The 22,239-nt window shown below is 40.4% G+C and overlaps 1 protein-coding gene and 1 long non-coding RNA gene across 8 annotated transcripts in view; one reads left to right on the top strand and one right to left on the bottom strand.

Moving 5' to 3' along the window:
* The window catches only part of KDM4C (lysine demethylase 4C), a 418,681-nt gene that overhangs the window by 306,547 nt on the left and 89,895 nt on the right, over positions 1-22,239 (top strand). The window lies entirely within an intron of this gene.
* LOC139184434 (uncharacterized) lies at positions 1,085-21,266 on the bottom strand. 4 transcript variants are annotated; one of them, XR_011567926.1, is made up of 5 exons: positions 20,924-21,266; positions 15,104-15,356; positions 9,954-10,112; positions 5,389-5,422; positions 1,085-1,307 (listed from the first exon to the last, which is right to left on the bottom strand). It is a non-coding gene; the product is annotated as an uncharacterized lncRNA (long non-coding RNA). The 4 variants fall into 4 exon arrangements; XR_011567929.1 differs by having other exon boundaries at positions 15,104-15,353; XR_011567927.1 differs by lacking the exon at positions 5,389-5,422 and having other exon boundaries at positions 20,924-21,265.

The raw sequence follows: 22,239 nt of genomic DNA, 5'->3' as shown, positions 1-22,239 counted from the left end.
GTTCAGGATGGGGAACACATGTATACCTGTGGCGGATTTATTTTGATATTTGGCAAAACTAATACAATTATGTAAAGTTTAAAAATAAAATAAAATTAGAAAAAAAAAATAAAAGCAATGTCTGTCATAAAAATTTTTTTTTTACCTGAAGTGTATAAAATACAAAATGAAATCATCTTTAGCTTCGTGCCAGTCCACAGCAGTAATCACATTTAATTTGAGGCAGTAATGATTCCTGACTCTTTTCTATGGAGGAACTAGCTTAGAAGGATATGGTGCTTCACCTTACTGTGTTATACTTGAGAGTGTTTCAGTAGCATACTATATACGTATGGAACATAAATCTGTTTTATAAAAATATCAACCCTCTCTTAAGGGTAGTCACATTTTTCCTTTCTTTCCTCTGGTTCTTCTTATGAACCTACCAGCATTTATGATGCTTCACACTCTTGGCGCCTGTCATTTACTTAGAAACTTTCCAGGCTGCATTTTTAAGGTTTTGGTTTTTGTTTTTAATAGAACTTAACCACCTCGATTGCCTAAAGGTAGTCCTGAGTGGGCCTCACTTGTGCCATTTGCTGCAAGAGTAAAAGCATCTGAATGCGATAATAAAGCATATGAATATTGGGCCCGCCAGCATGGGTTCCTGTCTCAGCTCTGCCACATACTAGTTACTTGAGAACATGTCATCCTCCTTGGAAGCCTGTCCTTGATTCCATGACAGCTGTCCTTGGTTTTCCTTCTCTCTCTTTGGCCTTTAGGTCTCAGGTTTCTTTGCAGGTTCCTCGTCGTCTGTCCATCTCTTGAATGTTTATGTTCCCCTAGTTTCTGTCTGAAGCTTTTTTCTCATTCTTTGCATTCTCAGTTACAGCTTGTAAGATTGGAATCACAGTAATAGCACTTTCTTTCATTGTTGTGAGTATCAAGGTAAGGAATCTGGTATACTTTGCCCAGTGCCTGGCCATAGTAAGTGCTCAATAAATACTCCTTCTTATTGTTGTTATTATAAGTGTATTACCTTAGTAATACCATTACAGTAACAGTGAAATAAGAATAAAGTAATAATGTATATGTACTCAGTAAATCGATAAATAAATGATATTGTTTATTTTTAAGCTTTATCACTTGGAACATTTTATCATACATAAAATATTACAGGTGGTTGTCAGGGAAGTTCACAAATATTTAATTAAAAATAAACTTCTTTAATTTTAAATAATTACAGATCCACTGTAAATTGTAGAGATAATATAGAGATTCTTGTGTGTCCTTCATCCGGCTTCCCTTATCGGTTGCATGATATATAACTGTAAAACAATATAAAAATGAGAAATTGACATTGGTATAATATATGCACTTAGTTCTATGTTGGAGAAGGAAATGGCAACCCACTCCCATGTTCTTGCCTAGGGAATCCCGTGGACAGAGGAGCCTGGTGGGCGGCTGTCCATGGGGTCGCACAGAGTCGGACACAACTGAAGCGCCTTAGCAAGCAAGTTCTATGTAACTTTATCACATTTATAGCTGTCATTTTATTAGAAGGAAGTGTAGTTCTGCAGAAGTGGTTAAAAGGGAGGTAAAACAAAAATAATAGCAGTGCGTTGTGGTTTATAACATATGTGAAAGTATAAAGAACTCTTGACCCTTGATATAAAACAACTCTATTAAAATTGTGTAAAAATATATGGGAGAGAGGTTCAAGAAGGAAGGGATGTATGTATACCTATGGCTGATTCATGTTGATGTTTGGCAGAAACCAACAAAATTTTGTAAAGCAGTTATCCTTCAATTAAAAACTAAATAAAATTTTTGAAGGATATAAAAGAAAAATTGTGCAAAGATTTGGTCTTACTCTTCACCAGAGGACAAAATGCTTGATGACATTACCATTAGGCAAAGCAAATAAAACCACAGTGTGATGCCACTGCATATCTGTGGACTAGTTAAAATCAATAAAACAATACCAATGCTAATGCATAGCAACTGGAACCCTGCTCCATTGCTGGTGGCAATGCAAAATGGTAGAGCCATGTTGGGAAACAGTCTTGTTATTTCTTGTTAAATGAAACATACAATTTACCATACCATCCTGCAAGCCCATGCTACTAGGAATTCATCTCAGGAGTGAAAATTTACATCCACACAAAAACCTGTAAGTAATAGTTATAGTGGCTTTTTCATAATCATCAAAAACTGGAAACAACTCAGTGCTTTTCAACTGGTGGTTGAATTATCAAACCATGGTACATCCATACAGTGTGATACTTCTCAGTAGGATCAGTCAACATGGGTGACTTTTGAATGCATTATGTAGGTGAAAGAAGCCTGGCTCAAAGGGCTCCCTACTATATAACTCCATTCATGTTGCACTCTGGTAGAAAATAAACCTTTGAGGGTAGAAACCAGATTAGTGGCTGTGGCAATGCCTGGTGGAGAGGTTGACTGCAGAGGGCACAAGGAAATGGTTTGTGTTTGTGGAACTGTTGTCTGTCTTGATTGTGGCAGAAGTTGCATGACTGTGTTCTTTTGTTGAAATTTGTGGAAATGTATACATTAAAGGGTGACTTTTATTACATATCCTCTGTGCAAGAAATTTTCCAGGCAATACTGGAGTGGGTTGCCATATTCTAAGTATAAAACCATATTTTAAATGTTACTGGATTGCTTAATGATAAATCTGTGGCATTTATCATTACCATGGATTTATCATTACCACAGGGTGAGGGGAAGTGTGGCAAAGAAAACTGGAGGAGAAGAAATGAAAGAATGTGGGTGATGTAGGAAGGAGTATGTTTGGGGAAATGCGAGCTGGTCCAGGACGACCCATATCTCAGGCAACAGAAAGTGTCCATGCCTTCCCCTCTGAAGGCTTTTTGCGTAGGTCTCCCTCGATTCAGAAAGTACTGATCTCAGATAGCTATTTCCGTGGCTGAAATGTTACTCCCAGAATCACTCCCGTAAAGGTGTTAATTTTAGTTTCTGTTGCTTCATCATAATCATTACCTGATTGAGGGTTAAATGAGATATTTGTTATAATACATTTGCACAATGGCTGGCACAGAATACATTTCCATAGTTAACACTCATGAAGTGATGATGTCAAGTTGTATTTAATAGATGAGAAATCAGAGGTTTAAGGTGGTTATTGTTGTTTTAGTCGCTAAGTCGTATCTGACTCTTTGTGACTGCATGAACTGCAGCCCTCCAGGCTCCTTTGTCTGTGGGGTTTTCCAGGCAAGACACTGGAGTGGGTTGCCATTTCCTTCTCCAGGGGACCTTCCTGACCCAGGGATCAAACTTGTGTCTCCTCATTGGCAGGCAGATTCTTCACCACTGAGCCACCAGTTAATAGTGGAAGAGCCGTGCTACCCTGGCCTCCAGACTGAATTCCCATGTTCTTTCCTACTGAGTTATATTCACCTTGGAGTCAGGTAGCTTTCTGATCTTCTGAAAGGCTGAAAACAACCACTTTTGTGCAGAAGTTAATTGTTTTCAGGGTTTTCCATTAAAACCATCGTCTCAGTTCAGGTATATTATCTGATTTTTGTTTTGTTTTATTTTCCATTTCAGAGAACTTCAAATGTGGGCAGTGGTATAAAGTGATGTCTGGGTTATTTAAGTTCTTGAGAGAAATAGGTTGCAAGGGAACGGGGGAAGTATTCTTAAATTAAGTTTAAAAATATCCTCGCACACTGTCATTAGCCTTGCAGGGCCCATCAACCTCCAGTTCACTCTTTCCTGGTGTCAGATGTATTGGAAAGCATTGACAAACAGTTGGTATGCCAGAGACATCTAAAAGCCTCCAAGAGGTGCATAGAGACACGTAAATCTGTCATTTAAATAAACTCCACTAGTGGCAGGCGTCTCAGAAATCTAACTCACAGTGATGTGGGCACACGGGTTTTGTTAACCAGAAACAGCATTTTAACACTGACAGCTTCTAAAGAAGACAGCTCTAGACAGGAATTCACTGTCTGTAGAACTGCAAACTAATCTTGCCTTCAAATGAAAAAATTGTAGTGCGGCTTACTTTATATAGCAGAGAAAGCTGTCATTGTTGGGTTTATTTCCTAACATCTGAATCTTTAATGCATAAGCAATTTTTCTATCAGTCATTCTTGAAACTTGACCAGAATGAAAATTTTGGTTTTGAAAATTTTTGTACAATTAAAGTTTGACCACTTTATTTTTATGCTTGTGAGCAAGTCTTGGAAAAGTCCACATTGTTGTTATTGTTGTTTTAGGTTTATTGGTTTTTAAAAATGTTTTCATAAATTTCTTTTTTATCTCTATTTTCTTTTTTTCATGGAAAGGCATTTTATTGTAAATATAGCAGTGTGTACATGTCAATTGCAAACTCCCAGTGAATTCCTCCTCCCCTACCTTCCGCCCCAGTAACCATAAGTTTGTTCTCTAAGTCTGTGAATCAGTTTCTATTTTGTAAATAAGTTCATTTGAATTATTTTTTTAAAGATTCCACGTATAAATAATTATTTCCTTTTTATTATAAAACAGTTTTGGTTCTTTTGAAGTATGCCAGGTATGCAACATGAACATTTGCAGTTCAGTTCAGTTGCTCAGTCTACATGTCGATAACAGTCAGGTAGGCTCACTTGCTAATCCTTAGATAGCAGCCACAGAAGGCTCAGCAAAACAACTAACTACAATGATCTGGGCTTTTAAAGTTATTCTCAAATAATTAATTTCACAAATAGTGGACAGGTAAAATGTTCATATTCCAAAGGAATACCTTTACCTGTCCACTATTTGTAATATTATATGAACATTTTACCTGTCCACTATTTGTAATATTAATTATTTGAGAATAACTTTAAAAGCCCAGATCATTGTAGTTAGTTTTGCTGAGCTTTCCGTGGCTGCTATCTAAGGATTAGCAAGTGAGCCTACCTGACTGTCCTCGACATGTAGATGCAGCTTGTTGCCTCTGTATGTCAGGACACATGTACATGAAAGGTATGTGCTCTGTGGCTTCTTATGAATTTGGGAGTTGACAGAAGTCTTAGGACATCTGACAGAATCATATATCATATATGGTGAATGGGTGATTTGCACCCTTGAGAATGATGTTCTCCTTCCGTTTTTATATATGAAGTGGTGAAAAGAATTCCCTCTTTCTTGAGCGAAGAAAGGATATGAAACAATTTTTTTCTTCAAGTAGATCCTGGAGGAAGGCACCCCATCTGTGATGGGTGAGCGTTATATAAAAAAGGAGCAGATCATCAGCCAAACAATTCTGCATCCGGGTGCCTTGTCATTGTCCTGTGAGCAGATCCCAGGGCTTCATTCCTTTTTGCATATAGTGAATTAATTATCATTCTTTCTGTGTATGCTGAGTTTTTTAATACTTTAAAAAAATATTCAACTGACCTGTTAAGTTGGTTAGATCTTGCTTATCAGGAAGCTAGATGGTGGAGAAACAAAAGAGAGAACCTTTCTCTTAGATATTTTATTTATTCTTTTTGAAAGATTTTTATTTGGGGGATAAATTAAGTCTTGGGTGCAATGATTTGTCTTGTTAGTATTAAAATAAGTCAGCTCTCACGTGTCCCCACAGCACAGTAGCAGCACAGCCTGAGGGAGGGAACAGATGTTTATCATGTGTATGCCCTGCACTGGGTGCTGTGCCCCTGCTATAATACACATCACCCTTGTGGTCCTCAGCAGTTCTGTATGCATTCAGGATTTCAGTCCCCTCTTTGCTAAGCCCTTTAAGGGCACCCTACTCTAATGAAACAACAGTAAAGACAGCAACAATGAAAGCCCGAAGTTCTTGCTTTCATAACATTTTTTGCTCAGCATTATTGCAGCCCAATTTTTGCTAGAAATTCAGATCGTTTTAAAGAAATCAAGATACATGACTATTCATTTAAGATATAAGGGAAATTGTTGAACTGGGACTTAATTGATCTGTATCACTCTAAAGCTCTTATATTTGCACTAAAATTCATTAATGTATGGCATGCTAGACTTTTGAAACTTACACTGAATCTTTTAGGGTAGGCTAGAAATCTAGGCACAGAACTACACCAACAATAATAATGAAGTCTCCCTGTGAAAACGGCAGTTCAGTAGAAATTGGAAAGTTGCATAGGCCCCCGCCTCCCCAACCCCGCAAAATCTTATTTAAGATGCTGTACTCATCCTAGATAGGAGTAGTCAGTGTCATCTCTAGGAGGGGGACACAGTAGTCTGAGTTCCTGTTGGTGTCAATCCATGGATTTTTCCCAAGATAAAATGTCACCTGTCATTTTCCCCTGGAACTTTAGGACTTTTCAGTTATTTTAAGTTTTGTTTGTTTCCCTAATGTGTGGATAAAGCTACTTCTTTTGACCAGTGTACTTTCCCTATCCTGAAATTTCTCTCCTTTTGCAGTTGAGTCTAGCATATATCCTACTACAGTTTCACAAATAGTGACTCGAATCGAAATCTTCCCAAGGTGCATCAAGTTAATGGTTTTGGTATATCCCAGGGTCACCTCCTGAAGCATGGAGGCATTTTAAAAGGACTCTCAAAAGTTGAGCTGTTAATCCTGCAGCACAGCACAGGCCAGAGGCTTGTTTCCTGGGGAATCAGCTTTGTATCTCCCAGCCTGACTCCTGCCTTCCTGCAGCACATCAAAGCAGCTGAACACATTTTGAGTTTTGGGGCAACTATCACTCATTCATCAAAGTTCCATCTGAGTGATACATGTTTTTGAAAACAGATGTGGAAATGGAGCTGGCAGATGTTGAGAATGGCCCTGGTGTTGAAGCCCATGTTGTTGCACATGCTGTAGGAAGGCAGGTCGTTAGCATTCAGAGTGGCGCACCTACAATCTGTAAATTCATCAAGTTGTTTGCATAGCTCTTGGATTAGTCTTTGTGGTTTGATTTGCATTGCTTTGGAGGTAATTAAAAGCTGTCCTCACCCCCACCCCCTGCATATGTGCTTAAAATATAATAAACATGAAATACATAGCTTACTATGTATTTTAGTGGTTGGCAAGATATACTAGTGTTCTTGTGTTGAATGTGCTTTTTCATTTTGGCTGCTCTGTGCCAGGCATTGCTGGGTGATACTCCAATAAGTCTTTGAAGTTGATATCATTTTTTCCATTTTATATTTGATAAAACTGAGGCTAAGAGGAGTTTGATCATTTGAACTTGTCCAGCTGCTAAACAGTAGAACTCCTTAATAGGAGAAGTTCTCCTACTTAAAGTCCTAAGTCCTCCTCAATAGGATAACACCCACTATGCTGCCTGTACCGCCTCTGCAATGTGATGGGGAGCAAAGTACAAAATGGAGACGCTAATGCTCTGAGACTCAGAGAAACACCTTTAATCTGCATCATGACTCCTGCGTCTCTCATCAGTGTCTGGGACCCCAACTGTGTGAGAAGTCAGCTCATCAAGGCAACACCGTTCATGGTCCCCATTTTCAGCCAGACCAGTCACTCTAGGGAGAAAGCATCTGTACAGTGTTCATTTCTGTGTCGTGGTCACATTTCATCCTGAGCCAGGGTAGCATGTGGCCATGTTCTCACCTTGGGTTTCTCAGGTTCCAGGCAGATACTTGGGTACAGAGATGTGTGAGTATCTTCAATACAGTTAAAGGGAAAAAAATAAAGTTCTTCAACATGCATATTTGATCCATGTTACTAATAATTTTTCCTAAACCATGCTTTGATGAGGAAAAAATTTAAGAGAAATTGTACATACAGAATGTTCCCAATTATTATTTTTTTAGTGAACAGGGAAATGACTTGAATGCCATATTGTAGTTGTTGGTAGATAGCAGGATATTGGGTGATTAAAGAAAGTAATTTTTTACATACATTTGTGTAATTTGGAGCTTTCTAAATATAAGAAGCTTCATATTACTTGTAAAAATCAAAGGAAATAAAGTAAAATATAAAATTAGATAAAACATTATTTGAACACCTTCTTGGTCTTTTTTATGACTTTTTATTTAGTGGCCCTTGTAGGAGGGATATGGGACCAGCTTAGAGCAGAGAGTATCCAGGGGTTTCCTCCCTTTGCCTTCAACAGAAACACCCTGAGACATCTTTTCTTTTTTCTTTATAGTTTTAATTCTGGACACTTTTTTCCTTATTAATGTTCAGAATTCCATATTTATCTTCTTAATGGTTTAACATGAAGGTTCCCTTGTGATGTCTTTAGTAGTAATTTTCAGGGAATCCTTGTTTTACTTGCTAAGAGCAAGATCTATATTTTAATTTATTTTCATTTGTCATTTGAAAAGTATATCACTAAGTCTAGTAAAATTGCCTTCACCTTTGTCTGAAGTTTCCATATCCAAATTCCATATCCAAATTTAAAATATACTGAAATTTATTTCATTGCTTCCTGTTTTCTTAGTATCCTGAAATCAATGTCTTCTTAAAAAAAAAATATTTATTTGGCTGCATTGGGTCTTAGTTGTGCCATGTGGGCTCCCTAGTTGAGGTGCTTGGGCTCAATACTGGTGGTGCCTGGGCTTAATTGCTCTGTGGCCTGTGGGATCCTAGTTCCTTGACCAGGGATCGAACCCACATCCTTTGCATTGGAAGGTGGATTCTTAACCCCTGGGCCACCAAAGGAGTCCCAGAAATCAATGTATTCTTGTCTGTCAAATGTAATTTCCATGTGGGTTCAGTGATTCACCGGGAAAACTCACTGGACTCAGCTTGTAGTTGTTCTCACAGCTGTGATTACAGTAGAAGGACACCAAGCAGACTCAGCAAAAGAAAAAGGCACAAGAGGTGGAGACTGGAGAAAATCAGCAGCAAGCTTCCAGAGTTCTTGTCCAGTGGAGTCACACAGGACTCCTTAATTCCCCCGAAACGAGTTGTGACAACACATGTAAAATGTTGCCAACCAGAGAGGCTGGTTAGAGAATTGGTGCCCAGAATTTTTCCTCATAACTGATCACATTGGGACCCTCTGCTTAGCATGTACCAAAATTCCAAGCTCCCAAACAGATCCCATGGACGGAGTAGCCTGGTAGGCTGCAGTCCATGGGGTCGCGAATAGTCGGATATGGCTGAGTGACTTCACTTTCACTTTTCACTTTCATGCATTGGAGAAGGAAATGGCAACCCACTCCAGTGTTCTTGCCTGGAGAATCCCAGGGACGGGGGTGCTTGGTGGGCTGCCGTCTATGGGGTCGCACAGAGTCGGACATGACTGAAGTGACTTAGCAATAGCAAAGGGAAATAAGCATTTGGGTTGTTACTGTGCAGTTTAGGCATTGTGAGCCTTTCTTTTCAGGAAACAGTGGGAACTCTTTCGAAATTCAAGTTTTCAGACTCCTGCCAGGGGCTACCCTTGTCAAAACTTTCAAGGGATAGCAGTCTCAGGCCTGCTCTGTTAGTTCTTTCTACACAACCTGGAATAGAAACCTATAAATACCATTTACACCAAAGGAGAAAATTAATTTGCTGAGTAAAGAGTATGTGTGTAACTTCTTTAAGAGTGACTTTTTGGACATCTCTCTAGCTTAGTTTTCACCTCTGTAAAATGCAGTAGTACTTTGCACTTTAAAATCCTGTGTTCCTGTATGTTTTCTGATGCGTTTTACATCTGCAGTTCTCAGACTGGGGTCCACGTACCCTAGGGTAATGTGAAGACTGTCTCAGAGGAACAATGTATGGATAGTTCTGAGAGGATCAATGTTCAGATCCTCAGCTTTTGTATATGCTCTTTCCTCATCTTGGTGTGGAGGAGAGAGAAGCTTGGGAGGAGCTCTCTTCCCTCTCACCCCCGCCCCTTTTGGTTTACAGAATAAATGCATTGCTCTCAGGTGGGTAAACAGAGGGACAGATTCTGAGGTCAAGTGTTCAGAGAGCAAAGCAAAGGTAGATTAGGTGATAAATAATGAAGAGAACAGCACATTATTTTGCTTGGGCCATAAATGTATTGCAAAGGTTGTGACTTTATTTACTAGCTACTCACTGAAATCCATAGTCTTCACTTCCTTGGGCCCCATCTAGTCCGCATCACTCAGCTGCCCATGCAGGGAGGAGCTCAGCCAAAGTTATGGGAAGAAAGTGATGAGTGACTCCCACGCTGGACTTCTGAATACTCCCTTCTGTCCTCTTCCTCACTTTTTTTCTGGAAAGGAGTTAACCCAGAGAGAGACCCCAGAACCCAAATGTTGAGATGGCAAGCACTTTTGTCCCTGAATGACTGTGAAGATTGTTACCTCATTGAACTGTTTTCCAGCCCAGTACTGTCATGTGAGCCAGAAAATGAACTTGTTATGTTTAAGTCATTATGTAGTTGGACCTATATTTTACCGTAATGCACTCATGATTTACCTCTTAGAATTCAGAAATGAGGTGCTTGGTATGGGGATGCATATTAATGTATTTATTTTAAAAAGTGAATTCAGTCTTTTTCTGATAGAAATTGAATCTGTTTGGTAATGAGGATGAGAACCGCCTTTGTCTATTGATCATATATATGGTTGACATTTCACATAAATTCAGCTTAATGTGCAGTCCCAAAATTTGACAAAAATATATTTAAAGCACATGTATAATTGTATCTTGGAATTCTATGCTGGAAAAGAGTATCCTTTACTTTTTACCCCAATCTTAAAATTAAAAGATAAAATTTATAAGGGTTAACTTTAACACACACAAGGAGAGATATAGTTTTCTGAAACTCTTGGAGAAATTATAAGCAAAAACAATTGAAGACTGCTAATGTATAAGAGGATTGTTAGCAAGTAGTTTAAATGAGTCTTGGTTGATCTGATTAATAAACAGGCAGTTAGTTATTCACTTGTGTAAGTGAGCTAATGTTCAGGGCAAACCTAAGGCAGAGACTAATGCTCCAGCTTGAACAACTTGGACTGTTGTATGTCTTCCAAATTACCCTCTTAAAATATTTGTATGGATCTCATCAGGCAGGTGAATGGAAAGGTTGAGTAAGTGGTCTTCCTGTGAGAAAAGTGTACACATAGGGGGATTACTTCACTTAGTGCTGCCAGTAAACCTGAAATTTTATTGTTGCTTCTCCTTTCCTGAATCTCTTTTATGTGCTGAGGAGACACATAGATATGGGATGAACCTCGGGACCTGGGCCAAGTGTTTGTAGGAAAGAAATTGAAGAATAACTGGGTGACTAAAGTGCTAAGGGAAGGACTTCGTCTAACAGGATGCAATTTCCTAAAATTTATGGATTTGGCGAGCTTGGCACCCACAGCATCTTAAATAACGTAAGGAAATGTTCCTACTTGTGCCCCACACAGCACAGCGAGCTCACTGTGTGGGGCACACTCCTGCAGGCGAGGAGCAGCAGAGGGCAGCCTGAGCACGTGTCCTTCAGGTGGGTGAGCTGGAAAGGATCAGAGGCCCTCATCAGGAGTCACAGGCAGCATTACTGAAAGCATCTCCAAGAGTGTATCTCTGGCAACCATCCACTCTGAAGACGTTGGCAGTCATAAATGCCAGAGTCACACCTGGCATTTTTGATGAAAAACACTGAACACCCCATGGGTCCAGAGCCTTCAGGGCTGCTGGGGAAATCTGGGAAGTAGAATAACTGCTCTGCATAGAGCAGGATGCAGACAGACCTCTTATTGATGGAAGGAATCCTTTGGGTTTCCAGCGTCTGCAAAACAAGCATCTGAAGCCCTGAAGATGAGTTCAGAGGGGCAAACAGTAGAAGGTAGGCCAGGTGCTAGTAAGGAATCGCATGTGTTCCCTCAGAAACTCAAGGGACAGGCTGAACATCCTACATTTCTCACACTTCTTGAGAAATTGCATGTGAGAAAGAACCTAGAGAGCCAATTGCTGGCTAAAAGGATTTGCGGGGGGAGGTATTTGGGTGGATGATGTTTAGACACCAGGTGCCTTCCATTTGGTCTGGGCTGTTTCCAGTTGTCAAAGCTATATTCCTGAGCCCTCCTCCTGAAGATTCTGTGACTCCTCCAAGGCAGAGATGGTGACCTCTTCTGCTTTGTATCACCATGGCCTCATGTGGGGCCAGATTCCATATCTAGGAAGGGTTTAAGTGATGAATCAATGTTCAGGTTATGAGGTTTCTCTCCAGCCTCATCCACTAGAATGGAACAAAGGGAGGGACTCAGACCAACATCCCATTAGGACTAGTGTGTGCTCACCCGAGTTTCATTTTAGCCTGCCTGGCAGGTGAGATTCAGGAGGAGTCAGTCAGGAGGAGAGCCCAGTCAGGCATTGTCACTGATACTCTGATCCTGATAAAACACTAGCGTGCTTGTCAGTCACCAAGTCGTGTCCAACCCTTTGTGATCCCATGGACTGTAGCCCACCAGGCTCCTCTGTCCATAGGATTTCCCAGGCAAGAATGCTGGAGTGGGTTGTCATTTCATTCTCCAGAGGAGCTCCCTAACCCAGGGATTGAATCCATGTCTCCTGCATTGGCAGGTGGATTCTTTACCACTGAGCCACCAGGGAAGCCCTGTGACACCTGAGGCATCTCATTTAGAGCAACTCACCGGATCTTCCAGAGCCTCTCTGTGGGTGTTGATGGAAAGGGTAGTACTTCCTCTGTGGCCATTTGTGGAGACAGAGCTCTGACTGCTTCCTGCCTGTGGGCCCCAGGAAGCCTCCCGAAGATGTGGGCAGTCCTTGCCCTGTGAGCGTCTGCCTCGCTTCTGCAGCCTGCATTGACTGCTGACCTGACGCTTCATCTCTAGACTACTGGGTTGGCGTGCTCAGCTTGAGCTCGCACTGCTTTAGAGCTGCTTCCTCGAGGGCAGGAAGATCCATAGGGAATAAAAATGAAACGGGCTATTTTGCCAAGGATTTGCAGTAGCAAAACAGAGAACTGACAATAGGGTCTTATGTCTGTTGCTCAACAGAGTGAATGAATGATCAAGTGATGCGCAATAAAAGGAAAGTGTCAGTGAGGAGAAATGGTAAAAATAGAGCACCAAACGTCAAGGGCTCCTTTGTTATTTAACATTTATATTCCTAGCCATTGTTAGGATTCAGTCTCAGGCGGGGATGAGACCTGAAGTTCCCTATTGTTTATTTTCCTGACGGAGCATGCACAGTATTTAATAATTTATCAGATAAGTAGCGTTCTCTCAATTCAACAGCCAGCATATTCTCAACAGTTCAGGAACATTCCCCTGGCCAAACCCCCCCCCCCCCCCCATTCTCAGTTGGTGTTTTTGTGCATGTGTTTGTGTATATATGTGTTTTATATAACACATATACATGTAAAATAAATTTAGTGTCTGTGGAGGTATGCATTTGTGTATGTCAGGGGAGAGAGGAGTTGATGTTTACTCTGGCTTCGTCTTAACTTGAGCGCAAAATCATCCGAAAGTCTAGATGAACATTTCTCTGGAAAGGGAAGAACATCCGGAGGGATCTTGTCCTAGTTGTGCTGTTGGCTACAAAACCTTTGGCAAGGAGTTTAGTCTCCAGGTGTCTAATATTATTTGCTACCTGTAAAATGAAATAATCATATCTAACATCCAGAGACATAACAGATCATGAATCACTGCATGTCAAGTGCCTGAGGCAAATGGAAGTTCTTTTTGAGACAGGATGGTAGCATTTAAACAGTAATGTTGGGGGACAGTCTGTATTCCTTGCACATCATCCCTGCTCTCAGAGGAAAGATAGGAGAGGTCTGTCCACTGTATCTCTATGAGAGTTTGGGTTCAGATCCTCAAGAGGGTTTTTGTTTGGGAGAAGATTGAGTAAGTAAAAGCATTTTAAGAGAAGACTAAAAAGCTACAGAGAATTGTAGGAAGGATTCAACTGATAGCACATGCCTTGCCACGACAAAGAGCTACTCAGATGATCACCTTCAGATCCCTGTAAACAAGTGTCTTGAAGGGGCAAGGCTCTGAGGGATGAGGTGTTTGCTGCCATGGAACACTTTGGTGAAGATGAGACTTGGGGGAAGAAGAAAATGAGCTTGGGGCTTTTAATTTACTGTGAATGGTAATGACCCAGGCTGCTGCTGGCTGAAGCTCTTGGAGCCTCTGTTTGGTACCACCATTCCTCCGTTCCCATCTGTGGGACCGGTGTGGTTCAGGCAGGGGCGCCCCTCAAGCCTGGGGCCCAGATGAAAGGCCTGCAGCAGAGTCACAGCCAGCATGCAGCACGCACAAGGAACAAACATTTCATGAAGCTTTGGAGATTGTTGCCGATGGAGCATGAAAGATGATTAATACAGAGTCTGTTACCATATGCTTTGGGAAAATGCTCACACAGTGTCCTTTATCAGGGCCCACTGTGCTCATAGCTTGTTCTTTAAAAGTTGTTCCAAATGTTAAGTTGTTATGCAGGTCTCTATGACCCTTTATAAAGCAACCACCGTAATCCCGAGGGCCACCACCCTTATGAACTGTATGATTTTGGTGAAGTTTCTGAACTGCCCTGTGCCTCAGTTTCTACATTTTTAAAATAGGAATATTACTATTGCCTATCTCATGGAGTTTAGAGGAATAAATTAAGTAAATAATGAATAGAATATTTATTACCCTCAGAGCAGTTTCTGATATGTAGTAAATACTTATTAAATTTATTTTCAAATATTTAATGAGTATTTACCATTTTCTAGGTCCTAAGCAGTTACTTATAAGGGCTTATACATAAGGATGTATAAAGATGAACCAGAACCTATTGGTTTCAATATTCTTGCAGCTCTTAGATCTAAGAAGAGAGATATGTTAAAAAATGACTACTTAGAAGAGGTGTAGTCCCTTGAGAATGTCCATATGGAGACTAACCTAACTCGGAGAATAAAAAATGGATGATCCCAAAGGGATGGCATTTAAGAACTGAAGGTGATTAGGTGTAGCTAAGGAGAAGCCAGGGATAGTGAGGGGGAGTTACACAGATTAAGGGAGTGGTATATTCAAGGTCCCTGAAGCCGGAAGGAAGAGGGTCAGAGAAGAGAGAGAAGCCAGTGGGGCAGGAGCTGTGGAGGGCAGAGCTCTGAGCGGTGTGGTGAAGAGAGCCCTGTCTTTGGGGACTTCTTGGCCCTGGGTGTGTGACTTTGGCCAGGCTCATCTGCTTCAGGCCTCAGTTTCTTCATTTCTAAGATAAAGGATCCTTTCGGTTCTAAAATTCCCATTCCAGGATTTTTCTTACCTTTTCCTTTCCTGGTTCCAAAAGAGCCAATGAGGCTGTGTTGAAAGTTGTTTCGAATAAAGTCTAGTTGTTTAGAGAGAACTAAGGGGAACAACCAAAAAGGGAGGTGGGGGGTAGGCTCTTTCCGGTCCGATACTTAACCTGACTTTTACACTGTAAAATGTGGACTCCTGGTGGCTGACCCTCCAGCAGCTCCAGGTCCTCGGATGACATTTAGTTTTGTCTGAAGATGGCATCATAGTGAAAGCTCCTGCTAGAGACAGACAGGCAGAACTTAGGGTTATGGTCCCACCTCCTCCTCTGCGCATAGGAGTGTGGGCTTAAACACTTTTTTTCTGTTGTATTTTTCCTCTCAGACTGCATGGTGAGATAATTTTAGCATTTATAGAAAATGTACTCCCCACCGGGCTTATACATTAACCCCTCCTGAAGTGAATAGACCATGCAGTGGAGGAACTTGGTTGTTTTTTTCTCTTTTTCTTTCTTTTAATACTTTTCATTTAGAAACATTATTCACATTTAGTACATTTGAACCCAAGAACAAGCAGAAAAGTTTTAAAAACTTGTAGATATTTTTTCCTGTGTTTCAGAACTCCACTGGCCCTAATTGTGAATTTCTGAATTCGGTCGCACAGGATTTTTGGTTGTGTGTCCTCTTACATACATTGATTGCTGCAACCCTGGCGTCAGAGTAGTTATCACTCTGTTGAGTAAATATGCCTCTGTCACAGATGGGAACAATTTCATCCACAATCTGTGCTGTGTTTCTCAGTGGAAGTGAGGCTGGAGGAGACGGAGAAGTTGGTAGAATGTACTTTGGAATAGGCTGCTATGAGAGAGACACTCACCCTACTTCTCAGCTCTGGTCCCTTCCTGAGCCAGCCTCCATGTGGCCCTGGGGAAGTAAAAACTGCTCTGGGCCCTGCCCTCTCAGCCCTCGCTCCTAACCAGGCTGCTGCAGGGTGCTCTTCACCTTGGATGACTCTGTCGCTGTACCAGAAGACTCCTGGGATCATGAACTGCAAGATCACCTGGCAGGTGCCCACATCCCCACGTATCCTTTTTAAGAACATGCACAGGGATAATTCACACTTTAATTTGAAGTTGATCTGCTCCAGAGCAGACCTGTAGACCCTGCCACCTACACATCTGCTGAGTCTCCTGTCCTTCTTACAGCCCATCTCTTCCTTGTCTCCCGTCTGTCTCTTATCTTAAACTATGGTACTTCGCTTGTGTTGAGCGTATTTAGCACGCTCTGGCATGCTAAACAGAGGAATGATGTAGAACACTGGTCTTAGTAAATTTGATAAAGGAAATGAATGTAATGACTGGGTAACAAGGACTTATTTGCAACTCAGGTAGCTAGCTCCCTTTCTCTGCTTTTGACAAAATTGAAGGACTCCCCAGAGGAAGTCAGCTGATAGTGATGAATGCTAGCTAAGAAAGAGCTCATAAGAACTGAGAAACACTACGGCACAAAACTCCTCCAGTCCTATCCACTTATTAAGGTGAAATTTTTTAAAGAAAAATATAATTAAAAAATGACACTGGCCATGTATCACTAGCAGTGTGTGATATTCTCTGTATTTATACAAGCTAACTTAAGAAGTCTTCATCTATAGACCTGGTTAGGAACTAAATATCCAATAAAATTTTACTTTTTTACTTTGGTAATTACCACATTGTAGTATATGTAGCTCTAATTAGCTATAAACTGAAAAAAAGTGTAATTATTCAATCAGATTTTTTAAATTTAAAGCCTATCATAGGAAATTTTTAAAAATTAAACTTCAATTAATATGCATTTTTTTCCTGCAGAATTATGGTGGAGTGGTCAATAAAAGGGTTTTGAACATAAATCTATCTTGTCTTCAGATAAAATTCTGTGGGGAAAGTGGAATAGAGGTAATATAAGTTTAAAGAAAATAAGTAATGCTATAAAATCTGTTCAGAAAGAGCCTGTTCTTTTATTTTTTAAAATGGTTGATGGAGGCATCAAATCACCATAGTATTTAGAGGTGTGCATTTTATTTCTAAATGTCAGTGTTTAATTCACACATTTGTAACTTCCACAACTTAAAGTTACAATGAGAAATTTTTTGTATCTACTTAAAATTATGAAGGGGAGCACATAGATTTTCAAGAATTATTTGCTTCTAGTTCCAGAAGGATTTGGGAATATTACAGTGATTTCCTTCTCTGGCTTGGGAGTGTGTATGAAAAGTACAGGTTTCTGGGTTCTTTTTCAGACCTATGAATTGGAAGATCCAGTTGTAGGGAGGATGGGCCCATATTTTTCACACAAACCCCTGATTCCCAGTGATGCTGGTGCAGCCAGTCCCAGGACCAGTGTTTGGCGCCTGTGTCCACTTGCTTTTACTTCCATGCCCGAAGCCCCTGGCCTGTCCTTCTTGGAGGGACTCCTGAAGCTGTGGAAGCGGAGCAGTGGCAGAGACTCAGGTGGGAGGGAACCACGAAGCTAGAAGTTCCTGGGTGTCAGCCATGGAATGGGGACCTAGAACCAAGGCCGTTCTGTCTGTTCACTTTCAGGGATGGTTCACATTGTCTTCTTAAATCACCTTTGCCTAGCTCATCCTAAGGTGTGCCACTTTTGAGCCCTCTTTAAGAGTTTTCAGTGCTTTATTGCAATTTTCTAGATTCGTTAAGCAGAATTAATATTGGCCCCACATCTACCTGGTATCAGTGAAAATCTATTTGACTTAACAAAATTTGAGTCCATCAAAAAGTCAGAAGCAGTCAGTGATTTCTAGCCATTCTTCTGGATCTTTTGATTGTTAAAAAAAAAAAAAGTCCCTCAGAATATGAGATGTGGCTATTAGGCAGTATGGACTATTTCAAAGGGTTTGACTTAATGCACTGAATTTGCTACACATTGCTAGGGTTGCATTGTCTTTCTCTAGCCTTTCTTCTATGTGAGAAATTTGTTGCCACTTCCTGTGTCTCAGCAAGATAAATGAACTAATTTAAAATATTTTCCATGCCTCATCTGTCCACTCCACAAGCTGTCAATGAGTTTGGATTGGGAGTTTGTGTGCCAGCAGTTCTCAGCTGGGAGGACTGTTATTGTGAAAAAAGAATGTCGTTTCCATAGCAGCTTGGAACACCTTTGCAAGTGTGCTTTCACATTCTTGCAGGAAGGATAAGAAGATACATGTGAGCTTCCTAAAGCTCATCTGCTTGACTTAAATGAAGTCATTATTATTGTTATTATAATAGAAGAGGTGGCAGAAATTTTCCAAGAATTAATGAAGGGGAAACAATTTGACGTGAGTTAAAAACCAAAACAAAAAGGAAAAAGAAAAATATTGGAGTTGTTAAAATTTCAGATTATAAAAATTAAAGTGGGTAAAAATTACTATTTTTCTTCAAAATAATGTTTCTAATTTAACATACTTTATTCTGTGGGTTGAATAACTTAAAAAATATCATGGCCCCTTCACAAAGTTTATTATTTTTTATAGTCCCTGGAATTCATCATATATTCCTTTGTAACACATTTAAAGAAAAAATCATATTCAGAGCATCATAGTTGCTCTTTAAGGCATTTTTCATCCTCTTTTGCATCAGGATCGAGTTCTTCACAGTATTTATAGAGTGGTATTTGTAGAGGAGGTAGAGAGAAAGAAGTGATAAGTTGGAAAGAATTTTTACAGTTTCTGAGATAGTACAGACAGGTTCCTTTTGGATTTTCTAAACTTTTTTCTTACTTAATAATACATTTTAATGAGTCTTTGGGGGAAGTCATAACTTTGCTACATTGCTTATCTCTGCCGTCGGCTCACATGACACAATACTCTTGTGAGGTATAATATTAAAATCTTCTCTGGCTAAAAGTGGATTTTGGCTTTTAGCCTAACACTGAGCAAATAACCTTTCCAGTCCAAGTTAAATGCTCCCATAAGCTCCTTAAAACCAAATTTTCCTTGTTGAAATAAAGTTAGCTAATATAATTCCCAAAGGGTAGGATATGGAAGCTATTTAAATGAGACTTTAAAAAAAAATGCTTCCCATGTTTTGCTGGCTTGGTCTTTCTTTTGCTAATACTTGATGGGTGCTTCTTTGCTAGGTTTGGAGTGAGAGGTCAGGATTCTCATAAGGGAGTTTGCTGGTCCATCACATGGGTTCATTTCCTCAGTTTGAACCGTGGCTTAAAGCAGAATGCAGCTGCCATCACCAGTATGCCTTCACTGGGTAATCACTGCAGAAACTCTGTCATGCCCCATCTTTGTACTTGATAGTGACCCCATTATTGACCAGAACTCTAAATCTCCAGCTCCCTTGTAGCACAAGGCCAGGCTTTCTATGGTTTCCCCAGTAGGTCAGCCCCAAGGTAGATGAAAATTTGATAGATGTACTTATAACCTCTGGAGTTTTCTGTAGGAACTTGACAAGTAGATTCTTTCTACTAAATATTTTAACACACAGCCTTTAAAATGACATTTACCTCTTCTTAGGACCATTTTTTGACAGTGGCATGTAGTATTTTTATTTTTATTTTATTTGAAAACATCATTTGGGGTTTTATAGAAAAAAAAATTTATCTCCTCAGCGTGTTATCAGCAGAAAGGATAGTCATTCTTGGATGGATGGAAGGTTTATTGGTGGAAAGATTCAAGAAGCTATTTTGTGATAAAGGATTTCTTTGCATTTTTCCTCTAGTCAAGTAAATTGCTTGTGGGTTCTTGCTAGGAAAAAATAATCCCTCGTTGCTGCTTTTAATTTGATCAGGTTTAAAATGTTTTCAGAAGAGTTAAGCTTTCTTTGCATTAATGTCTGGTGAGGTCAAATGGAGAATGGCTTTGGAAAGGACTTTCTTATGGTGTTCTCTTCAACCGTACCACAGGAGGGTCAGTACAGTGGACCATTTTCATTTGACTTTGAGATGTGTGGTGTGTCCACTTTCCCCCGACAGATAATAAGTTCCTAAGTATATTTTTCTCTGACTTAGTGGTAAAGGGTTCATGTTTCCTATGATTCATATCCAGTGTGCCCTACTGTCACTTCCAAAAAAATAGGCACACACCATAATATTAACCCAGCATCATGATTTTATATGGCTGCTGATAACTACACTTGACCCGCAAGGGAAAGAATTAACAGTACCTCTTCTTCCTATTCATTAGGTAAAAGTTTGCAAGATAAGCTATAATTCTGGTAGGACATAGAAGCATTTTTACGAAAAGGTGGGCTGAGTTGTAAAAAGACTGTCATTGAGCTTGATAGCTCTCCTGCTTGGGGGCTCTGTTTTTAGTCTCATCCTCTGCTGAGTTCGTGAATATTTCAAGGGAACCTGAACAGGTGACTCTTCCCTGGGGGTCTTGGGTAGTTTTCAATGGAAACATGCAGTTTGTCACTTTCGTTGGGATGGTTTTAACCCAATGTAAGTCCAAAGTAGAGATCAGAATTCACTTAAGAGGAATAGGGAAGTCTAGCAATAGAATAGAATGAATTTCCTACCCCTCTGATGCAGATGTTGTTGAGTTCTGTTTGTTTTCCTAAAAAATGTAAGATCATTTAAAAAAAAGTTTTCCCTCAGGAAGAAATATATGCTCCCTGTATTTGAAGAAGGGTCTGTGAGTCTAGATGTCTAGTTTCTTATATTTTGATGACTGTTGAACAGATACATGATTTAAAAAACTGTTGACTAAACATGGCTGTTGCAGGAAAAAAAATGAAGAAAATACTTCAAGTCCTGGATGAAAACCCTCGATCTTGTAAGATGATTCTGTGCCCCCCACCCCATAAATCTGAAAAGCCCCTTCTGGTGGTAAAGAGTTAAGCTGTGGTCATCACACTTACCATTGAAATGGGAAGCCAGGATTGAAGAATCAACATGTTGTTTCACAATTGGGACGGCATTGGCAGCAGAATACAGTCGCGTGGTGCTGTGAGAGGCTGAGCAGGGAACTCGGTACAGACTGGCTTGAGAAGAGTTGTTGATGTTTGTCCTGACACAGGGCTGAGCCACAGCCTCAGCAAATGGTGCTACATCTTCTGTGGCGATTTGTTTAAAAATCACTCTTTTTGTTCCTCAGTGGTGTAATCCCCTGATCACTGGTGCGATCTGCTTTTCTGCCTATTTGCATCACACATTCACGCTTTTGTGCCTTTTGCTGTGGGAACCTGGAAAGGAACTGATACATTATCACATTCTACTATTTCTTTTTTCTCCCCCCGCCCTCATCTTTTAAAGGGAGTAACAATGGCCATGTTACAAAGCCTTTTGTGTTCAGAGAGCACTTTTGTCCCCATTACCCCTTAAGTCCCACAATAATCCTGTGAAACACAGCTGTAGAAACAGGCTCAGAGACACGTGGGAACTCACCTAGGTATCCTGTCTCCTAGTGGGGGAACTGGAGCTCAAACTGCAGTCTCCCTTAGTGCCTCTCCTCTCACAGGGAGCAGGACGGGTGTGAGCCTGAAACGAGCCCCAAATCTTACCTTTAGTACAAGAAAACTAGAGGCCTTGAACTATTCTTTGTGCTTCCTCATTTTGCATTAATTTGACAAGAGTCATTTGAAGGGGGTTCCAAAGAATAAATTTTTTTTTCTTTTTAATAATTTACCTTTGGAAAGCACCGCTTTGGTCTCAAAACTGTAGCACTGTAATTTATGTGTATATGAAGTGAAGTGAAGTGAAGTCGCTCAGTCGTGTCTGACTCTTTGCGACTCCATGGACTGTAGCCTACCAGGCTCCTCCCTCCATGGGATTCTCCAGGCAAGAGTACTGGAGTGGGTTGCCATTTCCTTCTCCATGGGATCTTCTCGACCGAGGGATTGAACCCAGGTCTCCTGAATTCCAGGCAGATCTTTAACCTCTGAGCTACCAGGGAAGCCCATTATGTGTACATACCATTAGACAAAAGTGGTTTATCTTTTACTCCCTGAAGCTCGATGGGATCTTGTTGCATGGAGCAGTGGAGGAGCTCTCTCTTCATCAAAGGAAGGAAATGGAGGTATGAATTTCAGGATGAACTGGATCATCCTCATCTTTTAAAAAAGTAACATGAGTGATAGAAGATGGCCACACTTTGGTTTTACGATTGCCAGGGAGCCATAATAGAAGCAGTAAATGTCTCAGAGTTCTTTCACACATCTGCTTTGGTAATTAACTG

This window comes from Bos indicus, chromosome 8, assembly GCF_029378745.1.
Source record: "Bos indicus isolate NIAB-ARS_2022 breed Sahiwal x Tharparkar chromosome 8, NIAB-ARS_B.indTharparkar_mat_pri_1.0, whole genome shotgun sequence".
Lineage (NCBI taxonomy): Eukaryota > Metazoa > Chordata > Mammalia > Artiodactyla > Bovidae > Bos > Bos indicus.
Note: the sequence above shows the minus strand (reverse complement) of the source record. Positions and strands in the feature narration are given on the sequence as shown.